The 13748-nt window shown below is 34.8% G+C and overlaps 1 protein-coding gene across 4 annotated transcripts in view; it reads left to right on the top strand.

Annotated features, from left to right (window-relative positions):
- RORA (RAR related orphan receptor A) overlaps positions 1-13748 on the top strand; it is an 898340-nt gene that overhangs the window by 121516 nt on the left and 763076 nt on the right. The window lies entirely within an intron of this gene.

Below are 13748 nucleotides of genomic sequence, written 5' to 3'. Positions count from 1 at the left end.
TGTGTTCAAGGTTATTAAATGAATGATTATAAACCAGTGGAAAAATAAAATGCATTCATAAATTTATGTAATAAATAGATTCATATTTTGATATAATCTTACTTTATCCATATTGAACAATGAGGATTCTAAGTATGTTATTTGGCGATCTCTTTTTCTCTTAATTTTTGACTTTTTTTCAGTTTTTCATTCCAGTAATTGGATCTTTCCCCATCATTTCCTTGGTATTGATTAATGCCAACATTCAGAGACCTGCCATATCTCAAGAATTACCTTTCCTAAAGTCAATGAAATATGGATATTTGCCTCAAAATAAGGCAAAGCTTTAAAATTCTAATACGGGAAAATCTTCACTGTAAGGATTAAAATGACAGAATAAAGAGATACTTTAAATGTTTCAAAGGTTGTATTATTCAGGCTGTTAATGTTGTTATCCCTAGTCTCCTGCTGATTCATCAATCCAGATGTTTCTGAATTGTACTAATTGAAATTCTTTATATGGAGAACTGCTTTCTTTATTATGTGCACTAATTGTTTATTAATGAGAAATAAAATCCCTTTTCCTTCACTAGTCTTGTGTCACAAAATGCTAGTTGTCTTTTGTCCTTGTGGTCCTTTCCATGTTGCTTTGGTTGTTGTTTTGATGAAAAATCAATAGCCAATAGTTAAAAGAAAAAATCTCATACCAGAATGATCTGGCTGAGAGTTTTTGGTGGTAATTGCAGATAGAAGCCAAAACACTAGGTATACACTACAAATTATAAACAACTATAAACTTACCCCATCACTGAAATGAAGCTATCTCCAGGGTGGCATACAGCAGCTGGTTAACAGTGCCCAGAAGCATGGCACTACCATTTCAGAGAGAAGATTGTGAAAAAATATTGTATCAGTTGAGATTAGAGGGGAATTAAGGTAGGCAAATGTAATTGTTCAGCCTGGGATTTGTCTTGAACTCTTTCAGGGAAAAATGAGTGTCACAGAGTGTGAAACCAAATGCTTGGGGGAAACAGGGCCTTTCCCTCTCTGAGATGGCAGGTGGGGAAGAGCTGATGATGGAACATGAGATATTTAAATGGATAATGCGGTCAATGAAGAAGGTCACATGGCGAAGAAGCAAACATATTAGGGGGCAATGCACCAAAAGTGTTGGGGCGTTTTTGCATTACAGCATTTGAACCAGAGGCTGCTTATTTTTCGGAGCTTTCATTCTCCACCATTTTCCAATCTGCATACACAGCTGTTGGGCAATTTTACATGGGTTTCAAAGGCAGGAGAGTGATGGCCAATTGTGACAGGCTCCTGGCAAAGGCATATTTGGTTTTCTCTCTTTGCTTCAGCCTAGTTCATACATATACTCTGGTAAGGGTGCAGGTGAGGTTCAGTCCCCTCAGGTTTGCCCAATTGAGTGACTTTATCCTTCTCAAGTGACTCTCATTTCACCTTCAGTGTTTCCAGATATTTTCAGCCATGCTGCTAAACAGCCTGTGCTTTCTGCTTATCCAGTGCCAGTGGAAAGCAGCTGCGAATGGTGATGTGTTGGCATTTCATTTTGCAGCTACAGGGCTTTAGAGTTTGGTAATTTTTTTTTTGAAATGTGGAAATACAAGTGTCTGACGTTTTTTAAGTGTGAGAATAACATAAAAGTGTGAGAATAGCTCTCACACTTGGATGTTATTCTCACACTTTACAGGAACAAAATGGGCTTTTATTGGTATGCTTTACTTTGCACTTACTGTACATGGAATACATTGTATTATTTTTCCAAAGTTATGATACAAACAGATAACACAAAAGTTTTGTTAAAGCAAACATCTAACTAGAACATCTGCCAGAAACAAAAAGGAAGAAAGTAAACTGTCTACCAAAGCAGATGTTAGTGTTAAAAAAAATGGTATCTTATGATTTATAAGGATTTTTTATTTTAGCCTTGCAAATTGACTAAGTTAATTCACCATTTACTCAACAAGAACTTTTTGGACTTCTTTGTGCTAACACTGTAGCTGGAGAATTTAAAATATATACCAGAAAATTTTAAAATATGACTTTTGACCTAGAAGAATCCAAATTAAAGTCTCAATGACTTATCTTCTATAATTAACTTCATCCTATATAACAAAACACTTGTAACTAATTTAAGGCATTCTTTGACTTTCTATCATTTCTCTTTCCCCATCACATTAAAATGAGGGTGAAAGAAATGATTTTTATACACCTAGATATTTACAAAGGAAAGTTCTTTAAGAGTTGTCACAATACTTTAGAAGTTGCTGGGCTAACTTTTTTTTTGGATTCATGAACATTCCACCAGTGATTTCATATTTCATTCTATACATTTGATGGCCAAATCATGAGGAGGAATTGTTGAGGTAAAATCTTCATTTGATTACCATCCTAAAAAGAACACAATCAACATCCTCACTTGACTTCCACCATTTAAGATATCCACATACACAAAGTGAAAGGGAAAATTGAGCCAGCAACACAAGCAAAGTGAAGGGGAAAATTGAACCACTGAGACATTTATTCAAAGACTTAAATCCATAAACCTCTTGTCCATTAATTACCCAGATACATACAAAAGGGAAAAGATAGGAAGAAGAAAAGACTTGTTATGTCTTCCTTGAATTGTTTAAATTATTGCTTCAATACTCAACCTCATCTTCCTAAAGGAGACCTAGTTCTACAAATAGTCATGATGCTTTAGAGACTCCAAAACTTTGTTTCCTTCATGTCATCTGGAAAAAGTTGACTTGTTAAAAGGAGAGCATGTTTCTAAGAGGGCCTGAGAAGTAAGGGAAAGTTACTAGGTACTTAAAGGTCTCACACAATCCCTAGGGCCCACTACAGAAGTTAAAGCTCATCACTCACTTTATTTCTATTTGTTGGGTCATGCACAACCAGATCAGGGGTTAGCCAGATTTTGAAATTTTAGAATATTCTATGGCATGCAAAAAATTAATCAGGCCTCTTCCCGAAGAAAATGGACAGTATTTTGTATAGTTTTCATGAGAAATTGTCTTCATGTGGGGGAATCTAAGACTGTTTGGCTATGGGCAGATGTTTATTTTCACTGAAGCTAATGATGCAGAAAGTAGTATAAAGGAGTAGGTAGCTGTTGGAATAGGTGGGTGGTACCAAGGCAAATGTTCACAGAATCCTAGAGCTGGAAGGGGCCTTGGAGCTGTGTCTATAAGATGTCAAAGCAAACAGTCAATTCAATCAAAGGAATGACAGATTATGTTGGGGGTAGGGTGGGTGGGGATCAGTCTAATCAGCCTTAGTATCCCTCCTAAGCTAAGCACATAGTAAGCACTTAATAATGTTTTGTTTTGTTGCTGGTTGGCTTGATGTGGTGTCAATATCCACTGAGAGTCTTTCCTCTACTATGGAAATTTTTCTGGAAAAATAAACTATTTATTGACCATTCCTCTGGATTAATTCTTGACCTTTCTGCATCAACTGACACTAGGCTACCTCTTTTTTTGGGAGACTGATTTTCCCAAAACTATATTTTTCTAGTCCTCTGACAATTCCTTCTCTGACTCCAATGTTGGATTTTCCTTTTCTTTTTGTCTTTTTAATTTGTCACTTTCCAGCATCATTAATGAACCATTATCCTCTTTCTGTCTACTTTCTATTGCCTCAAGCAGTTACTAAGCTTTGTTGATTCTGGGTAATTGGTTTATCTTCTCTTGGCCTCCTGTTCCTGATCTGGAAAATGGGAATAATACTAAAATATGCCTCATTTATTTGTTGTGAGATAATAATATATGCAGTGTCCTTTAAATCTTAAATCACAGATGGCAGCTAGGTGACTCAGTGGATAGAGAGCCAGGATCAGAGACAGGAGATCCTAGGTTCTGGTCTCAAACACTTCCTAGCTATGTGACTATGGGCTAGTCACTTAATCCTCATTGCCTAAACCTCATCACTGTTCTTAGAACTAATACAAAGTATTGATTCTAAGATGGAAAAAATTAAAAAAAAAAAATTTTCCCCAATCTTAAAGCAATACATGGTTGTCAGTAATTATTGCCATCATAAGTAGTTGCAGTAGGTAGGACATATGTATAGTGCTGAAGTGTATGTGTTATCCTGTTTGTAATATTTTTATGCATTATTATTAATTATGAAATTATATTTCTTCTAAAAATTCACATTTAGTTTACTTAAAGATGAGAAAAAACATCATTTTATTAATATACTTTCTAATGACCATTTTTTTTACACCTTTTATAGCATACTTAGGCACTATTCAACAATTGTGTTTCTGCAGTGGAACAAATCTGATGAAAAATGGGGCTATTTTTATCAAAATGCCAGATTTCAAGACGGTAAAGTGTTCCATTTTGATAAGTTGGTGATACATATCAGGACTCATTCTAGCGAGTTCTTTATATTTATAAAAGTGTCAGCAGTGAAAATAACACAATTTATACAGTTCAATAAAATAAATGTACTAAACTAAACAGGGCAACCTAAAAGTATACAAATATTTTCCACCTAGAGGTACAGTTTGACCTTATTTATGTAACAGTGGGTAAATTTTTAAACCTTCCCTTTTACAGTTCTGACAGCAACACTGTCACAGCAAGATCATCATATATGTAAATGGCCAAGGAAATCTTTTGTATTTTGTTCAGTACTGATGAAATAAGCTCTTTTATTTTATTTTATTTTATTTTATTTTATGTATTTATTTTTACTTTGGGGATAAATAAATAAATAATGGATTGTGAAGCCAAAGGGCTGGAAGAGATCTTAAAGATAATTCGATCCATTCATTCATTTCATTTCAGAGAGAAGGAAATTTAGATCTAGAGAAGTGAATTGTCCAAAGTCTCATAATTAAATTGTGGTAAAGTTAGGAGTATAATCCTCAGTGTCCTGACTGCCAGCTCAGTGTTCTTTTGACAGATGTATGGCTGTAAGATAGGTAGGTGGCCTAGTAGAGTCTTTTCTATTCTTCCCTCAGACACTAATTAGCTATGTGATACTACGCAAGTTACTTAACTTTCTCAGCCTCAACTTTTTCATCTGCAAAATGACAATAATAAAAGCACCAAACTAATAGGATTGGTATGAGGATGAAATGAAACAATACTTAAAAAATATTTTCCAAACCTTAGATGCTATATAAGTACTTATCATCATCATCATCATCATCATTGTCATCTCCTCAAATGACAAATTAGCCTATTCAAATTTAATAGTGAAAATTCTATTACTTATCACAGCACAAAATTGACCATAGAGTTACTGGATCCTCTTTTCTTAATTATTGAAAAGAATAAAAATTTTCTCATGAGTTCTCCAAGGTCCAAGTTCACAAACAGAAACGAAAGTGATTTTCCTTTCTAAATTGAAATCTAGTCAGAATAGTGTAGAAAAAAACAATCTCTATTGGGTCCTCATAATTGGTATAACATGATAAAGATCCAGGTTTTCACACCTTCAGGATATCCTTTAATATTTTCAGAATTGATGATTTCCTAATGATACATCTATCCCAACTTTAAATGCTACAATGTGGAAATCAAGATTATTAGAATTTATTTTTCTAAAATGGTTACTCTGAATTTAATATTTCAGCAAATTTACACTTTGTGCACTATGCCCACTAAGGAATAGATTCAGGGGGAAATGCCTTCTCAGTGATATCCACACATACTTTCTTTTAAAAAGTATATATATATGAAACACTGAGATATAGAAGATGAGCAATAAAAATCCAAATAGTCAATGGAATGAAATCCTGACAAAAGAAATGGTTAGATGAAAGGATAGGAATTGAGAGGGAGGACAAGAGTTAAGGATATTAATTATTGTTGAGGTCACATCATATTCATAAACAACTTTACCTTAGTAACCAAAAGTAGCTTATTATCCCTTATATACATAGTTTATCTGGAAAGATAGGTGGCTCAGTGAACTGGAGTCAGGAGGACCTTGAATCAAATCTGGTCTCAAATACTTCCTCGCTGTGTGACCCTGGGCAAGTCATTTAATCCCATTTGCCTTGCCCTTATCCTTCAGTCTTACAGTACTAGTTGAGACAGAAAGTAAAGGCTTAAAAAAAATGCAAAGTTTATTTTAAATAGATCTTGTCTGGTCTGAATTGTGCATTATTAGGAAAAAAAATCACAACTGTACCAATTCTTGAGTTATTTTTCATTAAATGTCTACTCTATAGCAATTTATATTTATAACTGAAAACTATTAAATGTCATCACATTTGTGTTTGCATTCTATCTGTAGAACCATAGAATCTTATATTTGAGAAAGACTTTAAAAATCATCTAGTCTAGCCAATTCTTTTTAAAAGTAAAAGGCAACTTATCCCAAGCATACACGATTTTAGCTATAATTTAACTCAGTTTATATGACTGTCTCTCTCCAGCATAAATGGAGAGATTAGGTAATAAGGAAACAAACCAACAAAAAGATGCCATTTATCATAGTACCAGTATGTGTTATCTTCAGCGTGCTACTTCCCAGTATTCCTTCAATTTCCTCCTTTCTGATGGGAGAGTAGATGAGGAGAGGAAAGAATTGTTTTAATTCTGTTTAACACAATATTAACTACTTGTTATATGGAAAGCATTGTGTTAAGCTTGGAATTATAAATAAACGAGCATTTGGAACGGTGCTATGGTTTGGGATACAAATAGGAAGGCAAGACAGTTTCTGCTCTGAAAAAGGATACATTTTATAACTGAATGATGACACATTCAGGGAACTAGTGGCCAAGAAAGTCTGTTGGGAATGGGGAGATGGGATTTACAGGGATGGTGAGTAGAACAATAGGGTAATCAATTAATAGCAATACCTTTCCAAAAAGAATAGTGGTACTGACTCGACAAAAGTTCCCAGAGCAAGCAGGAGAAAAGGGGTGCCTTATTAGAGGTAGGATTGAAGATACCAAGGATGAAAAAACCTGAATGGTCCCACAAAGGGGACAGAATTCTACAAAATAAAATAAAGACAAAATTCTACCCTCAAGAAATTTGTGAGGATTTTTTTTTTTTGCAGTAGGAAATGAGAAGTACAAAAATCACTTAATTTAAATGTAATTTATTATGCAGGAAAAATAAAACAGGGATGGCATAAAGAGTCAATGTTAAGTGGAATAATTCTAGTTTGGGGGAGCAAAGACACTTATAGAAGAAGTAACCTCTGAGCTGGACTTTGATAGAAAATAAGGATTTCAACATGGCATAGATATAGGGATTGACTCTTCCAGATATGGCGGTCAGCTTGCAGAAATGTATTTTAGTTGGGGGCAGCAGGCTGCATGTGGACAGAGAGCCAGGCTTAGAGTCAGGAGGACCTGGATAAATGTGACCTCAGATACTTCCTAGTTAATGTGACTCTGGGCAAGTCTTCATTGCCTAGTCCTTGCCCTTCTTCTGTCTTAAAACTTATATTAAGACAGAAGATAAAGGTTTGGTTTGGTTTTTTAATGTAAGGAAGTTGAAGGAGGTGGGCTGAGATAGAGAACAGCCACCAGTCCAAGTATAAAATTAAACTAGAAAGGTAGATTGGAGCCAGATTATAAAAAGTCTTGCTTTTCAGCGTAAGGTATTTGAGAGATATTGTGCAGATAAGAAATGAAAGGGCTTGGCAACTGATTGAATGTGGGGGAAGGAAGACTCAAAGATAACTATGAGGTTTCAGCTTGGGTGACTGAGAGATTCATAATACTGTTCACAGAAATGTGAAAGTTAGAAGGAGGAAGATCAGGTTTGGGGTGGAGGTTGGGGCAAGGGAGAGGAAAGATGATGAGTTCTGTTTGGACATGCTATATTTGGATTATCAGGAGAGCAAATAGTTTCAAAGGATCTAGCACTTATTTGGCATAACAATTCACATTTGTAAGAGTGCTTTAATGTTTAGGAAATACTCCCCTCACAACAGCCATGTGAAAAAGATAATGGAAAGGTTTTTATGCTCATTTTGCAGATAAGAAAATAGAGGCTCAGAATGGTTAAATGCCTTGCTTGCCCTTGCTCATATACCTAGGAAGTATCAGAGCTGTAATTTAAACCCAGATCTCTTGGTTCTGTGTCCAGCACTCTTCTCACTACAACTTACTTTACCTTCAAAGGAAAAGCTTCAGTTACACATTTGGGAGGCATTTAATAGAGGTGATAAATTGAGCCTCTAATATGGAATGAGATTGCCAAGAAAAAGAATATAGAGCAAGGGATTATGAAGGTTGAAAACAGAGCCTTGGAGGCATTGAGGCAGGAGTAGGGGAAGGGGAAGGGAAATGACTACATTTATAGGACAGGAAGAAGAATAGGAACTCTCTAGGGATATGAAGATGGGACGGTCAGAAAGGCACAAAAACCCCAAGAGAATACAATGTCAAAGGAAACAAAACAAAACCCCAAAACAAGGAAGATGAGAATATTAGTAAGGAAGTATTGCCAAATACCTTAGAAACATTTTGAATTGGAGAATGCCATCTACCTCCAAAGAAAGAACTGATGGAGTCTGAATGCAGACTGAGATCTACAATTTATTACTATTTCTTCACATTTCTTTTGCTTTTTGGGGTGCTCTTTCACAAAATGAATGATATGGAAAGATGTTTTACACTATTACACTTGTAAAATCTATATCATATTGCTTTCTTAGGAAGTAGGGGAAGGGAGAGGAGGAAAGAAAAGGGGAAGAGTGAAAATTTGGCTCAAACTTTAGAAAAAAGATTAAAATTGTTTTTTCACATAATTGAGTAGGAAATTATTAAATATTAAATGTTATTTAAAATATTAAATAAATATACTTTTTAAGCACCAGTATTTATATTTAAAGTAAATAGTTTTTATATTAAATATTAAAATATTAAATAAGGAAACACTTCAAATGCTTTACTAAAAATGTTTTGCTTTATAGATCATGATCTATGTCACATACCAACCTCCAGGTCTCTCTGTTCCCTCCTCTCTCTTGGTTCTTTGTCTTTCTCTCCTCCCCAACTTTTGACATTATACTACAAGATCTCAACATTCATTTTGATGTTCCCTCAACTACCCCAGCCTCCTAGGACCTGCTCCTATACTCCATCTCAACCTTACTAAGATTCTGTTTGCCTTAACTCCTCATCTGTAAAAATGAGCTGAAGCAATATCTAAGTCAAAAAACTTCAAAATAGGATCACAGAGTTGGATGTGACTTCAACAACTGAACAACAACAATATGTTGTTCAGAAGTATAGTTGAAGTCGAGCTAATGCCTCTGGATCGACTAGATAGATGATTGACTATCTCAGAGGTCAAAGTCCTTAGGAATGCATTCTTTAGGCTAGGGAGAAACAAGGAGAAAAGTTTTCTATCTTTTCATCTGTGAATATATCTCATGTACCTCAAGTTAGGGCAGGACTGGCTAGAGAGAAATAGTCTTCCCTTCCCTTGTTCATTATTACTTGAAAACTTGGCTCTCCTTGGGTATTGTTAGAAGAACTCCCATTCAGCTAAATGATGAGGCTTTTTGGTTCAGTTTTATTTATGAGGACTAATGAATTAATTCTCATTAAACGAAGTAGTGTTGCTTAAAACTTTAAATTTCTCACTTGTTTATCCATTCCAAAATCCCCAAAGCTTTACCTGTTCTTTAGACTCTTGAAGAACCCTCCATGGCATTCAGAAGAAGAAACTATTTAGAATTGAGAGAAATATCTAGAAATAGGAGATCAAAGAAAGAATAGACATATCATTTCCATGATGACTTGTAAAACTGCCAAATGTAGAGTTTGATTTTCTGCCCAGCTGGAAAGTCATTTAGTGTTAACGAGACATGTGAATTCTTAAATTATTCATTTTTATCATTTTCAGCCATTTTAATTCACAATACTAAGTGATTCTTTAAAAAAAAAAAGAAAAAGAAAAATGCATTTTTGAAAGAGTATGGCAAACAAAACCACCCCATACCAGCCAGTTTTCTGCTTTTAGATGCTGTCATAAATGAAGTTTCTGGGTTCCACAGGTCTTCAGCAAGGACCAGTGGCATTAGAACTGGGATTGGCAAGGATCCCTGGTGAGCTTGAGTTGATTCATTTTACTTATTACCTATACATGCTTCTTTCCCCTAATGTGCCAATGTTTTGTTTTACCCTGAGAATATTTACTCACAATAGGTCTCTTGTGATTTGCATATTGCCTCCCAGGAGGAAACTCCAATGGAACAATGCTCTCAACTTTCCTGACAAAATGCTTAGTAATAATAAGAGGTCCAGAGGAACTCCTGTTTTTACAGTGCCAGCATTTAATAGGGGGGAAAAAAGTGTATCTAGGGGGATGGGATTCCACAATTTATACAGTAAGAAAGTTTGCCTGGATATCAAAATGCCATCAACTGCCATGATTCCCTTCCCTTCAGTTCCACCTGATTATGAAGTTTCATTGTATAATGAATGAGACTGGTAGTGCCTGCAAGGCACTTTGACCAATAATTATAGCAGTGATTATTTTCATTTGTATGAATATCCAGGGACTTCTATGTCTTTGTCCAATAGGAAGCTGACTGTAAATGGAATCCCTACAAACACATCATTTGAGATTTTAAACATCTTATGCCATTCTTCTTGAGGTCACCATCTTTTGAGGAGGGATATTTGGTAATTGAGCAATCAAAGCCAATATATCACTTTAATTTCTCTATGTGGAAGTATACCATTTAAGAAAAAATTACTCTAAGACAGTACAAAATTGTATGAATCAAACCAATGTGGATAAAGAAGGTAAGTAATTGTAGAATCAGAATCCTCAAACAGGAAGGGTCTTTACAGTTTAACCCCCTCATTTTTAGAATCTCCAAACTATCTTTTAGCAAAGGCTAAGTGTATTTTCTACTTTTAGTCCTTAAAATAAAACTGACATTACTGTGAGTACAACTTTTTCTTTTTTTTTAAATACTTGCAAAGTTAGGGAGATTAATTAGCAACTGTCCTATAACCATATGAAGTTGATGTGTATGGTGCATGGGCTTGTGATCTGTGCCAGACCACTTAAAAGGAAACTGTGGGGTTTCAGAGACTGGCCCTTGGAAATTTTCATAAATTAAAAACCCAGAGCCAACCCATTTTTTAATGTCTTCACCGGTTAGCTTGATAGATGAATGGAATTGCACTGTGCAATCTGTCTAGATGCACTGTATTAATGAAGACAAATGAGCTTAAGGGACAGATGTTGAAAAAATTGAGAGCCCAAGTTTTCTAGTTGAAATGTTCTATCAAATTAAAGAAAATTAACTTGAATGCTTAACACTGTAAATCTTTAGGAAATTCAAAATGAGGGAAATGACTAGGTTGTCCTATAAGGATAATATGGGGCTAACAGAGCTTGCAAATTTTTTTTCTCATAAATAATATCGTAAGACTCTAGGTAGAAATAAATGACTTCCCTCTTTTCTGCTGTTAATGTTTGTTCCATTTTCTCAGTCAATGAAACAACGGTGATTTGAAAGTGGGGGGTTAAAACATAGATAAGGTGCTTAGAAGGTGTTTTGGTAACAAAGATGCCTCATCTTTTCATCAGTTGTATTTCTCTTCATATCACACACAAATCACATCTCTTAAATTCCTTGCTTCATCTTTCTCTTCCCAGAGAAACTCTCTAGGTTTCACTTGTTTAATAATTTGAATGAGGAAGATTTAATATTCTTTCCTTGTCATCTTTTGAAGTAAATTGGTAATAATGTTATTAAAGCTATTCAGTGATGAGAAATAAATCTAGTCCATTTCCGGCACGGAGACAGGCTGCAAAGCATTGTTTAACATGTATTCAGGGTCAGAGGGCATAGTCAAAAGTGCACATAAAAGCAGTTTGGAAATTGTGATACACTGCTGTTCAGAGAAGGTCCCCTGCTGTATCTTTCCTGGGTAGGTGTCTAATATAGTAATATATTTATAATTGGATTTTAATTGCAATCTGATTTTTGTGCGTGTGTATGTTTCTGTTTGCTGCAACCAAAGGACAGTGCTTGAAATGAAATTACATAATGCCTCTCCCAGGGCAATTCACTGTCTACCAAAAGTATATTAGAAAATAAAATCTAGGCAATGTTGTTTAACCTAAGTTAATAAACTAACCTTGTAAGTTATTTTATCCTTTAGAGTTGTGGAAGACTGATGAGTCTTTTTTGCTGTTCCTTCTGTCTTTTCTCCCTAGTCCCCACTCCTCATTTTAGCTAATTCTTTCTTTTTGAAAGGGTTCTAATTCATTTTATTAGTATTCTACTGTCCAAAACATTAAACATCATTTTTATATATTGAAAGGTTTTTGAAATCAGGAAGTGAGATGAGGTGTTAGGCCATCAAGAGAGGCAGAACAGAAGGTTAGATCATTTTGATCAAGATTAGTTCCTGAGTGATTTAGAACAGGAGCTAGATGTGAAGAACAGGGAAATGAAGGGGTTCATTAATATGCCAGGGCTCCCAGAAATATTGGAACTATATTTCATTGTATAGTTGCCATACATTAATTCAATGCTATAATTCAAAAGGAATTTTACTTTACCATTTGTCTCAACTGGTTCAACAGTTTCTTTAAAATACTATTCTGCTTAATGCTTGTTAAGTTCACACTGTCATTTTGATGTCCCTCGTGGTAAAAATAGGGTCTGTTTTCTTTAAAATTTGATTGACTTTGAAAGTTTTTATGGCAGAGATTTTATTTGGCTCATTGGATTTAGAAATCAGGGCCTTGGAAGAAAGTAGGTGATTTCTAATTCTCTTTATTGATCATTTTGAAGGTGTTAAAAAAAAATCAATTACCATCCTCAACTTTCCTCCTCTCCATCTTCACAGGAATGGAAGCAAAATTCAGACTGCCTTGTAGGGAGTAAGGGAATACATTGTTATTTATTATAGAATTCAAGCAATAAGGACCTAAAAGATACATCCCTTTCTTTTGACAGCTGAAGAAACTGAAGCCTGGAGAATTGTGGTTTCTCCAGGTTCCCCCAGCTAATGTCTGAGGTAGGTTTTAAGTTCAGATCCAACTAGAGCATTTTACCCATTATATGAAAAACTCAAGCACAGAGAAATAATACAAATAGTATGGTAATTATTTATAATACCAGATCATCTCAAATGTTCCATCTTTCTTTAATGACTTAGGATCATCAGAAATTACTTCATATTTCTTTCATATGTATTTATCTCTGTACAGATGATTTCTCCCACTAGAATGTAAGCTCTTTGAGGGCAGAAACTTGTCTTTGTCTAAGATCCTGTACAATGGCATTGCACAGGATTATATATACATACACATGTGCTTAATTGATACATAAGCAAAATATAAGATTCTGTGATTCTAACCAAATTCGTACAAATGTGGATTATTTTGGATCAGGCCACCTCTTAAAGGTGGAGCAAACCTGTTTTAAAAGTGTGAATTGTTTTTTTAAAAGTAGACCTTTTAACTGCAGGCATTTATTCAAAGCTAGCATGCCTACCATGGAGTTTTGTAGCTTGGGGAGGTAGGTAAGAGAAAGAAAATACTGCTATAACTTATATTAATACCTTTAATATGTATACTAATAGTCCATCCAGGACATCATGATAATATTATAGTTACTAGGGTTTTTGTATTTTGTATCTTCAATAGTAAGGACTAAAGATTGTTTTTAAATCCCCTTGTCCATTTACATTAGAGTTTAATGTTTCATCTTTGCAATATTCCCTTTCTTTTTGCTCTTGTAAGAAATGCTCTCAAGTGAAACTTCCTTTTTTACAACTG

Source organism: Monodelphis domestica, chromosome 1 (assembly GCF_027887165.1).
Source record: "Monodelphis domestica isolate mMonDom1 chromosome 1, mMonDom1.pri, whole genome shotgun sequence".
Classification (NCBI taxonomy): domain Eukaryota; kingdom Metazoa; phylum Chordata; class Mammalia; order Didelphimorphia; family Didelphidae; genus Monodelphis; species Monodelphis domestica.
The sequence above is the reverse complement of the archived record's forward strand: the minus strand, read 5'-3'. Positions and strand labels throughout refer to the sequence as shown.